Source organism: Thamnophis elegans, chromosome 13 (assembly GCF_009769535.1).
Source record: "Thamnophis elegans isolate rThaEle1 chromosome 13, rThaEle1.pri, whole genome shotgun sequence".
Taxonomy (NCBI): domain Eukaryota; kingdom Metazoa; phylum Chordata; class Lepidosauria; order Squamata; family Colubridae; genus Thamnophis; species Thamnophis elegans.
The window spans coordinates 25,812,789-25,827,079 of NC_045553.1; the positions used below are offsets into that span (position 1 = coordinate 25,812,789).

At 44.3% G+C, this 14,291-nt stretch overlaps 1 protein-coding gene across 1 annotated transcript in view; it reads right to left on the reverse strand.

The window, feature by feature from the left end:
- Positions 1-3,416, reverse strand: part of PDLIM2 (PDZ and LIM domain 2) — an 82,302-nt gene extending 78,886 nt beyond the window's left edge. The window contains exon 1 of the mRNA XM_032229190.1: positions 3,246-3,416. The gene's annotated coding sequence lies outside the window, so the exon portion shown is untranslated. The remainder of the gene's footprint in view (positions 1-3,245) is intronic.
- Between the last annotated feature and the right edge of the window lie 10,875 nt (positions 3,417-14,291).

Here is a 14,291-nt window from a genome sequence, read left to right on the forward strand (position 1 = left end):
GGATGTGAATGAGAGGAATTCACATCAGCTTCATAAAAAGGGGTTTTGTCAGGAGGAGGAGTCTGCTTTGTGGTTTGGTGAAGCCTGAGTCAGAACAACTACAAAGACAGTCTTTGCAACAGGAAAAAAAAATCAACATTTTTCAAAGCAGAGCTCCATCCTTGCTACATACACCCAGGACCTAAACATAAAAGCAGCCAGAAAAAAAGGAGAACTTATATCTACAAATGGGAGCTTCCTGGAGGCATCAGCCCATCTCGATTTGTTTTTACCCAATTGGCAAGGAAAGTTTACACCCTTATCTTTAACCAGCCCTGAACTCTGAAGCACGCAAGCAAACCTGCCTCATACTTTTCTGACTGGAAAAAGCTGGCAAGCTCCGAGGGCTGCAAGAAACACGCCCTGGGTGTGTGTGAACCAAGGCACATGCAGCAGAATCACCAACCCTCGAATACATTCTAACCACTGAGAGGGAGGGAGGGAGGAAGTAAAATAGCAATAGCACTTAGACTTATATCTCGCCTCACAGCCCTCTCTAAGCAGTTTACAGAGTCAGCCTCTTGCTCCCAACAATCTGGGTCCTCATTTTACCCACCCTGGAAGGATGGAAGGCTGAGTCGACCTGAGATAGATGATAGATAGATAGATAGATAGATAGATAGATAGATAGATAGACAGACAGACAGACAGACAGACAGACAGACAGACACACAAAGAGAGAGAGAGAGAGAGAGAAATATGAGGGAGGGAGGGAGGGAGGGAGGGAGGGAGAGACAGCAATAGAAATAGCACTTAGACTTATATACCACTTCATACTGCTTTTACATCCCACTCTAAACAGTTTACTGAGTCAGCCTATGGCCCCCAGCAATCTGGGCCCTCATTTTACCCACCTCAGAAAGATGGAAGGCTGAGTCAACCTTGAGCCTGGTGAGATTTGATCTGCCAAACTGCTGGCAGCCGGTGATCTGCAGAAGTAGCCTGCAGTACTGCACTCTAACTACTGCATCACCATGGCTCTTGTTCTCTCCCCTTGCCACGATGCCCATCCTGCCAAGCTCCAGACTCCTGTCATTACCCCACAGCATAAAGATCAGCCTATGATGGTCAAGCATAGTGGGGGGGGGGGGCAGTCTGGAAATTAAAGGTAACTGGACTTGGGAATCTTCCTTAATAGCCTGTTGTCTTCCACAAGAACCTGTACTTATTTCCAAAGCAGGTTTTGGTTTGGTGAGGCAGGCTCTTGTTACATTATCATTAGGCCCAGGGGGTGTGCGTGAGAGTGCGTGCACTCTGCATATACTCCAAAGTTAGACTTAGGCACAACGAAAACTCCAAAGAGAGAGGAAACCTATCTTCCCTAGATTTCTGGGGTCATCTTTAGCCTAAAATGGCCACTTCTTATGGCAGAGGTCTCCAAACCTGGCAACTTTTAAGACTTGTGGACTTCAACTCCCAGAATTCCCCAGCCAGCACCTTGGAGACTTTAAGACTTGCAGACTTCAACTCCCAGAGTTCCCCAGCATGGGTGGGGAATTCTGGGAGTTGAAGTCCACAAGACTTAAAGGCACCAAGGTACTGGCTGGGAAATGGCTGGCTGGAGTTGAAGTCCACAAGTCTTAAAGTCTCCAAGGTGCTGGCTGAGGAATTCTGGGAGTTGCCAAGTTTGGAGACTCCTGTCTTATGGTCTAGCTTAACCTCTTGCTGAAGAAACACTGGGAGTCTTGCAAGACAATACATGGCATAACCTCACAGGGTTGTTGTTTGAGGGGGTTGAATTGGAATAGGAAGGAATATGAGGGATGTTCACTGCCTTATTTCTAAAGGAACAAAAGTGGGATACATAATTAAGCGACCGGTTCTACCACCTTAAAGGCCCTACAAAAATCACAAGGGGATGTTCCTATCTTACCCAAATAGAAACCAGAAGGAAAATCAGAAAGATGGCTGGGTGGCTCAGTGGCTAAGACATTGAACTTGTCGATCAGAAAGGTCAGCAGTTTGGTGGTTCAAATCCCTAGTACAGGACTCCTGTGTGAGCAGGGGGTTGGACTAGATGACCTCCAAGGTAGGTTTCTTCCAACTCTGTTACTGTTTATCAAATGATGGGGGAAGGGAGAATAACAGGAGCCTAGGCAAACTTCCCCATCTCTCCCCCCCACACAAAAAAAATCTGCTGCTATAAGCCTGGCAGACTTCATCTTCCAGAATTCCCCAGCCAGCAAAGCTGGGAGTTGAAGTTCACCAGGCTTAAAGTTGCCAAAATTGGAGACCCCTCACCTGGTTTAGGGATCTGCTGCAGATCTGTTTTTAAAAGACTAGACAAACAATGATACTCTTGAAATTTTAAAACTAATGCCAATTTATACTGATTTTTTTTGGGGGGGGGGAGATGGGGAAGTTTGCCTAAGTTGGTGTTATTCTCCCCCCCTCCATCATTTTATAAACAGTAACAGAGTTAGAAGGGACCTACCTTGGAGATCATCTAGTCCAACCCCATCTAGACCCCTGCCCTAAACGACTAATGGCCAACGCACTCTTTTCAAAAGGGAAAAAAACCGCTCCCTAGGAAAACCCGAGTCTAAATAGAAGCGGTCAAGAAACAAGACAAGATTGACAGGCAACACCCCCCACCCCCCCAAAAAATAATTAAAAACCCCTGGCAATTAAAACAGGAGCATCAGAAACCAGGTGCAAAACTACATCTCGCTTCAGCCCAGGTGCTCTCGTGAAAGCCAGGCGGGAAAAGCGAAGTTTTCTGCCAAGTTCAAAAGTTCGCTCCCATCCCCGCGAGGGGCTCTGCGTTCCGACGACCGAGTGTTACTAGCGGGCGAGAGAGCGCAGAGCCCGTATGTCCCCTCTTGGGACAGGCAAAAAGAGAGATGGACAGATCGACAAAGTAGGAGGGGACCTTGTAGGTCATCTAGTCCAACCCCCTAGATACAAACAGGAGACCCTTCACCATTTCTGAGCTCCAGGAACCGTCCCCTTGTAACAGCGCCGTTACTCTTTCCTATGGAAAGCTAAAAAGAAAACGCGGAGAACAGTAAACCACAAGCGGAGTCGGGAGAAGAAAGAAAAATCTTTCTCAAAAGTTGCAAATAACAATCCTAAAAGTGCTCCGCACCTTACTCGAAGGAGTAAAAACCGCTCTGGACGCCGAGCTCGGACCCAGACTGAGCCCTAGCCCTCCCCGTAGGTTCCTTCCAACCCTCCCGGCAAAGACAAGCGAGAGAAGCACTTACTCCGCCGAAATCCCGAGGCTGCCTCTGGACTACTCCGAAGTTACTCGCGGGAGGGAAAGGGGACGCGCAGAGATGCCGCCAGCAACGCAGAGGACAGAGCTTCTCCGCTGTCTCTCGCCCAGCGCAGCGCTAGTCCTAAATCTATAGTATTAACCACCCTCCTCCTCTCCTCCTCCTCCTAAGGGGCCGGCGATTCCCTCTTAGGGTTCTTATAGGATCAGCCTGGGACAACTAGGCGGCGCCCGAGCGACCCCTGCAGGCTCAGTGGCGACCCTGCAGACTCCAGCGGTTCACCTCCGCCAAGGGAGGTTATTTATTTATTTTATTTATTTTATTTATTTTATTTATTTTATTTATTTTATTTATTTTATTTATTTTATTTATTTTATTTATTTATTTATTTATTTGATTTATTTGATTTATTTGATTTATTTATTTGATTTATTTGATTTATTTGATTTATTTGATTTATTTGATTTATTTGATTTATTTGATTTATTTATTTGATTTATTTGATTTATTTGATTTATTTGATTTATTTGATTTATTTGATTATTTATTTATTTGATTATTTATTTGATTATTTATTTATTTGATTTATTTATTTATTTGATTATTTGATTATTTATTCATTATTGTTTGTTTGTTTATTGTTTATTTGATTATTGTTTATTTATTATTTATTTTTATGTATTTGTTTTTAGATTTATTACCTTTTATTTATTTATTTATATATTTATCTATCTATTTATTTATTTATGGTTTGTCATGCATGTATGAGAGAACGTATAAGTAGGGCATGGGCGAGGCGGAGGTGGTGGTGTTGGGAGTTCTAGCATGTGCCTCGCTCCGCCCTGTGAGCCTGGAGGGTTCAGGCTGTTAGGGGTGGCTGGAGAACTGGTTTGCTTAACCGGCTTGAAATGCAAAGCTCTTTCAAGACAACGAGTGATTCTCAGCCTGTGGGCAACGTTAAGAAGTTCAGCTCAGACTAGGAGTTGAATTCAACACAACTTAACAGTTGCGAAGGTGGCAAGACACTGTTGAAAGGATGCCAGTTTATTGCAATGTAAGTCCTCAGAATTTAACCAGGTTAGTTGTCAAGGTTGCAAGACGCTGATGGGAGGATGTAGGTTTATTGCAGTGTAAATCCTCAAGAGTTTAACCAGGTTAGTTGCCAAGGTTCCAAGACGCTGGTGGAAGGATCGAGGCTTATTGCAATGTAAATCCTCAGAGTTTAACCAGGTTAGTTGCCAAGGTTACAAGACGCTGCTGAAAGGATGCAGGTTTATTGCAGTGTAGGTCCTCAAAAGAGTTTATAAACCAGATTTCTTATTTATCCTAATACAGGCAGTCCTCTACTGCAGTGTTTCTCAACCTTGGCAACTTGAAGATGTCTGGACTTCAACTCCCAGAATTCCCCAGCCAGCGAAATTCTGGGAGTTGAAGTCCAGACATCTTCAAGTTGCCAAGGTTGAGAAACACTGCTCTACTGCCTGTATTAGGGTAAATTGAGCCCCAAATTTCTGTTACTAAGTGGGACATTGGTTGAGTGAGTTTTGCCCCATTTTATGACTTTTCTTGCCACAGCTGCTCAGGGAATCCTATCACGACCAACCCATGTTCAAGTAAACCATCAAATGTTAACTCGGTCAAACGGTTGTTAAGTGAACCTGGCTTCCCCATTGACTTTGCTTGCCCGAAGTTCGTAAAAGAGGGTGACATGACCCCAGGACACTGTAACCGTCATAAATATGAGCCAGTTGCCAAGCATCTGAATTTTGATCAAGTGACCGTGCTATGGCCGTGTGAAAGATGGCCATAAGTCACTTTTTCCAGTGCTGTTGCAACTTCAAACGGTCACTAAATGAACTGTTGTAAGTCGAGGACTACCTGTAACAGCAAAATGAGGCGGGGGTGCAAAAAAAAGAGACAGAGAGAGAGAGACCTTCTGATGAATGGATCCTAGAGATTATGATGGAATGGCAATTTAGCCTCAGGATTGAACCCCATTCTAACTAACTTTGCCCAACCGACTGAAATTACATCTTCCCTAATTTCCAGACAATGCAGTGACTGTACTCACACTACACAAGAGTGAGTAGACACCCACTGTCCTCTTGCCTTTTGTAGGACTCAACTCAAAGCAATCACCATCTGAGGTTTACACAATGTGTAAATGAAGCACTATTTATAACTTCTGGTTGTTGTTGTTAGTTATGAAGTCGTGTCCAACCCATCACGACCCCATGGACAATGTTCCTCCAGGCTTTCCTGTCCTCTTCCATCCTCTAGAGTCCATTTAAGCTCAGGCCTACTGCTTCAGTGACTCCATCCAGCCACCTCATTCTCTGTCATCTCCTTCTTCTTTTTCCTTCCATCGTTCCCAACATTAGGCTCTTCTCCAGTAAGTCCTTCCTTCTCCTTTGATGGCCAAAGTATTTGAGTTTCCTCTTCAGCAACTGGCCTTCTAAAGAGCAGTCAGGGTTGATCTCCTCTAGGACTGACCAGTTGGATCGCCTTGCAGTCCAAGGGACTCACAGGGGTCTTCTCCAGCACCATAGTTCAAAGGCCTCAGTTCTTTGGCGCTCAGCCTTCCTTATGGTCCAACCTTCACAGCCATCCATTGCAACTGGGAAAACCATAGCCTTGACTAGATGCACTTTTGTTGGCAAGGTGATGTCTCTGCTTTTTAGTCTGCTGCCTAGATTTGCCATCGCTTTCCTCTGCAGGAGCAAATGTCTTTTAATTTCTTGGCTGCAGTCCCCATCTGCGGTGATTTTGGAGCCCAGGAAAATAACATCTGTCACTACCTCCATTTCTTCCCCATCTATTTCCAGTAGATTTCTGTAAATCCAACATAATACCCACTCAGTCTTCATGTAACCAAATAAGCCTATAGCTGTGTTGACATATCATGACTAACTTATTTCCAAGTAAACCAGAATTTTCTGATTTCTGTGGTTTATTGAACTTATGGTTTACAATAGGCTCAACCATAAAGTAACCATACTGCACCACAAAGTAGCTGGCCAGTTTTAGCATGTTGTATATAACTAATTTTTGGTTAAAGTCTGGCAACATTTTTGGGCTGTGACCACAATGTTTTTTTTCTCTGCAGAACCAGCAGGATGAATGAAGTTCAAACGAGGACTTTTAAAGAAACCCCTCTGGAATTAGGATGCTTTAAGTGTGATTGATGCGGTGGCTCAGTGGCCAAGACACTGAGTTTGTCTATCAGAAAGGTCGGAAGTTCGAATCCCAAGCTCTGCATAACAGAGTGAGCTCCCGTTACTTGTCTCAGCTTCTGCCAACCTAGCAGTTCGAAAGCATGTAAAAAATGCAAGTAGAAAATAGGGACCACCTTTGGTGGGAAGGGAACAGCGTTCCGTGTGTCTTTGATGTTTAGTCATGCCGGCCATATGACCACGGAGATGTCTTCGGACAGCGCTGGCTCTTCAGCTTTGAAAGGGAAATGAGCACTGCCCCCTGGAGTCAGGAACGTGCAAGGGGAACCTTTACCTTTAAGAGCGGGAGAGCTCATCCGATGGAGCCTTGTTGCACTTAAATTATTACCCTAAATTTTATCGTTTTTGACAAGCAAAACCTACAAGGTTTTCTGCAGTCACGACATAAGCCTAAGATTGAAAATCAAGCTTGTCAGATGCTCCATCTTTTCTATCCTGCTCTACGGAGTGGAGAGTTGGTCTCGGACAGAAAGCCACTGGAAGGGACTAGAACGGTGTTTCTCAACCTTCCCCAAAGCTGGATGGGGAATTCTGGGAGTTGAAGTCCACACATCTTCAAGTTGCAAAGGTTGAGAAACGCTGGACTAGAAGCATTTGAAATGTGATTGACAGGTGGCTGTTATATGTAAGTTGGGTTGACAAAATCAGAAATTAGGAAGGAATAAGCGGCATGGGAAAGCCAAGGGAAATCATCAAAGCCATTAAAAAGCGAGTGTTAGAATATTTCGGACATGTGATGCGACACCCATAAAAATACAGCATCCTTCACTTAATCCTCCAAGGAAAGATTGAAGGCAAAGGAGGTCCAGGCAGAAGAAGAACATCATGGCTTTAAAATCTAAGGGACCGGTTTGGTCAAAACTCAGCAGCACTTTTCCATGCGGCTGTTGATCAAAATAGGATCGCCAAGGTCCGATGAGGGATAGGGCACAAGAAGAAGGAGAAATCCTACAAGCTGCATACTTTCCAGATGTATTATTCAGGTAGTCCTCAAATTACAGCCACCATTGAGAACAACATTTTTGTTTTGAAGCAAGACAGGTCTTCGGGTGACGCATGCCAAAATTTAGGACTTTGCCAGTTAAGTGAATCCCTGCAGTTAAATAAACCATGTGGTCATTAAGCAAATCGGGCTTCCCCCCCCTTTGGTTTTGCTTGTTGGAAGCTGCCTGGGAAGGTTGCCAATGTGAGTCTGGAACACTGCAACACTCAAAAACACAGGCCAATTGTCCAGCAGCTGAATTTTGATCGTGCAAAGTAGCTGTGAAAGACATAAGTGCAAGTGAGCCTAAGTGCTGTAACTTTGGTCATGTTGGAAGAAAATGTCCCTCTGGGTTCAGTTCCAAGTGGGGAGAAAGACATTGGAAACATGGAGACTGCTTGGAAAGATGGTTTAATAGTGGACAGGACCACATGGCTTGAAGCCCTGGGCAAAAAAGGGAAGAGATGCTGAGAGTGCCTGGGTTTTATGCCCTCTCTGAGCTTTTGAATCTGAGCTTGTATTCTGATTGGTTCTCAGACTCCCATGGGGCCATGCAGGAGTAACCTTGTAGGTTGCCTTTTGAGTCCCAAGCTTGGTTGAGCCTTGCTGGGTGATGATGTAATGAGGGACAATTTCTCCTATGGCTCTGCCTGAAGGAGGTATGGAGGAGTCATGCATACGTGTGGTGGAGCTGGGCTGGGGCGACGGCTGGCGTCCCCGCAGAGAGGGCTCTCTGTGTCACCTGTGGCACACATGCCTTAGGTTCACCATCACAGGACTAAGGTATTGTTGAAGGTTATTAATGGTCCTTACTTCCTTATAAGCTTTCAGCAATGCAGCTTTAGAAATTACCCAAAAGATTGAAGTAGAGAAAGGACAAAGAATGTATTTTGTCTCTTACTAAATTTAATCACTTACTGTAATGCTGAAATGCTTGGGTGTTACAAATTTAACGTGTATATCTCATTATAGCTGTTTGATTCCCTCACTCTGAAATCCATTATGCCTAAGATGTAGGATTACCAACAAGTTTCAGATAGTAAAAGGATTTTATTTAAAAAATCCTTTTAAAAGAGTGTAGGTGTTTACTATAAAGCATAACAGGATTTTTCTTTAGCACAAGCTGCAGTCTCATACTGTAGTTTCCTATTGCAAATGCAAGGGCTTGAAGTGACATTAGTGGTGTCCTTTGCAAAACTGATTTTTATCTGCTGAAAATAAATCACATTGCAGCATTTTAAGTGTAGGAAAACAAATGTGTGTGGACTTTAACATTTGCACAGTTTGTTTATGTATGTTTGGAAATTAACCTGGAATGACCAACTTCCAACCAGGAGAACTGATGACGGTAAAAGAGCTAAGTTAAAAATTCCATGGATTGAAATGTTTTGAAATTTTCAAATAGAAAAAGCATATGCTGATCATATTAACATTTAAAGATCTGTTTTCAATGGGATTTTCTTCCAAGGAAGAATGTTTAAAGTTGCAGCTTTCTGTTTAAAAGAAGCAAAGATATAGGATCTGATTCAAAAAGTTGAACGCGCACGCGTATCTGTAAACACAATCACAGCACAAATATAAGGTTTCTACACATCAAAGCGTAGATGTCTCCATTTAATGATAGCAGGAGAACTCAACCACTTTCACTTTTACAGTAATCTACAATCAAGTTTGGTTTAGTGGTGAAGGCTCCAGGTTGGTAACTAGGAGGCTATGAGTTCTAATTCTACCTTAGCCGTGAAAGCCAGCTTGTGTATTTGGGCCAGTCACTCTGCCTCAGAACGGAACTGCTTTCCAATTAAACAAAAATCTCTTGCTTTATTTTTTTGCAAAATGAACATGCAAGGACATATATGGCAAAATTCAGCTGAGGGATCCACCCTGTTTCCCTGAAAATAAGACCTCCCCGGATAATAAGCCCAATTGGGGTTTTGAGTCCATGGGCTAAAATAAGCCCTCTGTCAGGTTTCCGAAAGATGCCCTAATTGATTCATGAGCCTTGAGCCAAGTTTCAAAAGAAAACCTGTCATTTATTAGCAGCACCATTTTGGCAATACCCTATTGCAGTCAGATCTAAGCCTCTTTTGAATTATGGCTGAACTTTACCCCTGTTCCTTCCCTCCCCACAGTCTGTGTCATAAATCACATTCTCCAACGAGGTGCACCTCTCAAAAGCCTGCTGTAGTAATATGAGATCTGACTCTAGCCAAAGATAGGCATGGAATGCGCTCTCCCCCGTTTCCTCACTATGGCAACTTTATGAGTTGACACCCTTCCCTGAAAATAAGCCCTCCCCAGAAACATGGCAATACATCAGGAGTCATGAGGTGACCACGTTCGCTGCCTCCTGCACCTCAAAAATAATAAGACCTCCCTGAAAAAAAGGCCAAGTGCTTATTTTGGGGGTCAAAAGAAAATAAAACCCTGCCTTATTTTTGGGGAAACATGGTATGGAAAGGTGTATTGGTTAATTGAATTTTATAGGTTAGCATGGACATTTCTGAGAAATAGCCATAGCACTTAGACTTATATACCGCTTCGTAGTGCTTTACAGCTCTCTCTAAGCAGTTTATAGAGTCAACCTTTTGCACCACAACAATCTGGGACCTCATTTTACCCACCTTGGAAGAATGGAAGACTGTGCCAAACTTTAGGAGAAAAGAAGGAAGGAAGGACAATAGTAATGGCACTTAGACATATACCACTTTACAGTGCTTTACAACCCACTCTAAGCGATTTACAGACTCAATCTTTTGCACCGCAACAATCTGGGACCTCATTTTACCCACCCTGGAAGAATGGAAGGTTGAGTCAACCTTGAACCTGGTATGATTCGATCTGCCAAATTGCAGCCAGCAGAAGTAGCCTACAGTACTGCACTCTAACCATTGCACCACCTCGGCTCCTAAACAAAGGAATAGACACATTTCTTTGTGTGGGGCAGGCAAATTGCCGTTCTTAATTAGTACTCTCAGAAATAGAGCAGACCACCTCTCTGAATAGGGACTGGAGTAAAATGGGGAGGAAGAAGGACATGTAGGCAACGGAAGGCAAATTGTTTGGGGCTAAAGTCAACCCTCATCTGTGTCTTAGAGTTGGTCAATAAAGATCTGGAAAACTCAGCAGCGACAAGGACTCTGGCGACAAGGACATCAGCTCAAAGAAAGGCAGCCAAGCCCAGGTGTGTTGTTCTGGCTATTTGTGTGCTACGCTTGCGTGTACGTTCTGCTGTTGGGAAAAAACAAGGCTCTGGTTTTGTTTGGGATCAGGGAAGACATCAGATTGACGAAACCTAAAGAGGAGTCATTTGCTTTCATTCTGGAAAACTACAGAGGAGAAAGAAAATACACATTTGAAAAAGGAAGGAGCATTTGAGAGGGTCGGCTCCAAGGGTAGGATTCAGCCGGTTTGGACCGGTTCTGGCAAACCGGATGCTAATTCTACATCTGGTTCCCTGAACCGATAGTTGCAAGTGCTGGCTGGCCCCGCCCCTCCCCTCCCTCCCAGGAGTCTCCACATGGCCCGTTCATCATGCCAGGTAAGTGCAGGGCCAACACAGAGGATCTGGGAGGGTGAAAAATGGGCCTCCCAGAAGTTACAGAAAGGGGCCTGTTTCCGGCCTCCGGAGTCCGGGGGAGGCCATTTTCGCCCTCCTAGGCCTTTGGAGCCTAGGGAGGGTGAAAACGCCCCCTCCACCATGGTGCAGGAGGCCAATTAGGCCACGTCCCACATGGCCACACCTACCCAGCAACTGGGCAGAAAACTGGTTGCTAATATTTTTCAATCCCACCCCTGACTCAGCTCAGTTTGCTATGCATTTGCCGTCCTAATTGGAATTCAATAAGGAACAGGAGACCATTTTTCCATTCCTCTCAAGGACACATCAGCCTGTCTTTAAAGGGGCAGGGAAAGAATCAGTTGCTGATAATAATGCAACATAAATACTGATATATTTTTTTCCTTTCCTCTTTTCACGTTTACCTGTTCCTATTTAATTTCTTTCTCAGAAAAACATTCATTTTTCCAAAATGTGTTTCTCTGCACACTCTGTATACTTGAAACAGGACAAAGGTGGGGGTGGGGAGTTCAGATAATATTACAGTGATCTTTACTCTTGTTATTAACTGCAATATTGATATATCTTGTGGCAGAATTTCTGCTTCCCAGCCTTTTGATTGTGCAAAAGAGATGTTTGGTCAGCCTTGGGAGATAATGTGGCAGTTTGATCATAAAACCTTGAATGGCTTCCTTGAATGGCTTTCAAAGATCTAAGGGACAGAAATTTGTTCTCATCCCTTGTTGATAAGGATATTTCAGCTCTCCTGTCTCAAACCCAAGTGAGAGGTGAAGAGAAATTTCATGTTGGCACCTGACACAGGGAATCCAGCTTACAAGTAGCCCTCAACTTACAACCCAATCATTGTTGTGGCCCGCCAGCAGCCAGCAGAGCTGGCAGCAGAGTCGGACAATGAGGAGGTTGGGGAGGAGCATGGGCCAGTCCTGGAGGCTGAGGAAGACTCGGATGAGGACTCTGCGCCGGAGGCAGAGATAGGGCCGAGGCTTCCTGTCAGTGATCAGGTGCCTGCAGAGGTAGACAGCAGTGAGGCAGAGGAACAGCTAGAGCCTGTTCCAAGTGTGCACATGCACAGAGCTGCCAAAAGAAAAGAACAACTCAGAGTAAAGTCACAGGTGGAAGGTGATTGGCCTCTCTCATAGGTAATAAAAGAGGAGCGAAAGGGGAGTGGACTTTTTGCAGGAAACAATTCGTTCATTCAGTCATTAGATTCGTTTCAGGAGTGTGAAGATCTGTCCGTGAATCTCAGAGACTCTGTGCCTAGTCTCCCCTTGCACAGCACCTCATTTGGGAAATATTTACATGGCAGGTTTCCAAGATAGATAAGGTCTGTAGTCATAAATATTCCTGTGAAAAACTGTTTGCTGAATGTGAATGAGAAGAATTCACATTCGTTTAATAAAAGGGGTTTTGCCTGCCTCCTGCTTTTTGGGAAAGCCTAGGTCAGAATAATCATTTAGCAACTGGTCGAAGCTACAGCAGCACTGTCCAAATCTATGCCAGCTCTGCTGGCTGCTGGCGGGCCACAACATACACACACATTAGACAACCATTTCCTCAGGATTTGTGGCATAACCACTCCCTGTCTTTGTGGGCTCATGAAACTCTGCGTATTCAAAGGCAAGAAAACGCCACACTGGACGGCAGTTTTGGTGAGGATTTTATTGGCAGGACAAGCCACACGGACAATTGTAGATACAGAGCTCTTTTTCCAGAATTAACAGCTAAACACCCTTTCGAACAACTGTAGTGAAGCTAGGCAGTTTCAGGAAAACACATCCTGTAAAACGGGTCAGGCCAGGGACCCCCCCCCCCAATTTTTTTTATTTCAGAGGCCTAATCGGTAGCTTTCGAACCAGGAAAACCCAACGGCTGCTTACAAATACGTTTGTGATTGTGGGCAAGATAATATTTCCCATAAGAAAGCTTGCTTGCCACTTCAGTCTCTCCTTCACAAATGAGCAGCTTTCCCAGGACTGACAGACAGACCCACCCAGGGTCTGTTTTCCTCCACTCAATCTGAGCAAGCTAGCCAGGATTCTGGGTGATTGGTGCACCAGCTGAGAAGACACGCATAGCACCATTCACACACAGACCAAAGCCAGCCTACATTACCTTTTTATCACTCTGCATCAGTAGAGCATTGCTGAGCATAAAAATGTGGTGAATAGCATTCTCAACACACAGTCTACTGAGGTAGGATACTGGGCCCAAATCTGCCATATGCCAGGCTGTTATTTAAAGGTAAAGGTACCCCTTGCACATATGTGCTAGTCGTTCCCAACTCTAGGGGGTAGTACTCATCTCCATTTCAAAGCCAAAGAGCCAGCGCTGTCCGAAGACGTCTTCCTGGTCATGTGGTTGGCATGACTAGACCCCGATGGAGCATGGAACACTGTTACCTTCCCACCAAAGGTGGTCCCTATTTTTCAACTTGCATTTTCTACATGCTTTCAAACAGAAGCTGGGACAAGTAACGAGAGCTCCCTCCATTACGCGGCGCTAGGGATTCAAACTGCCAACCTTCTGATCAACAAGCTCAGTGTCTTAGCCATTGAGCCACCGTGTCCCTAGGCTAGGTAAGGACAATTTCTATTTTTAACCCCAGGAAGAGAAACAGGCTGATATTGGACAGGTCCCAAATTGCAAGTTTTGACCTGAGATTGTGTCTATCCACACAATAGCACTGCGAAAGGACACTGAAGATGGAAGAGGCATAATGTCAGTATCCTGACACACAAACCATCTCCATCCCTTCCTTTTTGGCTCAATGTTTCATCCCTCGGGATGTAATCAATAACCTTGGTAATCTGAACAAAAGGGCGTGGAGAAATATCCATCTCTAGATGTTTCCTGTATCTTGGCTGCTGTGTCTATAGGTGAAAGAAATTGCTGGATTGGGAAGAGTCGGGAGACGAAGACCGAAAATAAGAAACATTTGATATGAAGACCACCATTATCTATGACAGGAGGTGCCACCAACAATGTTTACTTACTTACTTCTGCTTCTGGAGGCAGGAATGAGATTTTGGAGAAAAATTTGGGAACCACATGGACCTTAATGCAAATTGTGGTGATGGAATTGGGAGTGCTTTTTTAAATATGAGGTGAGCATCATCGGAAACAATATTTTAATCCCTTATCGTAAATACAAGTCGTCTTCCACTTACAACTGTTTGTTTAATGACTCTTCAAAGTTATGATCACACTGAAAAAAGTGACTTTGGACTGTTTTTCACACTTAA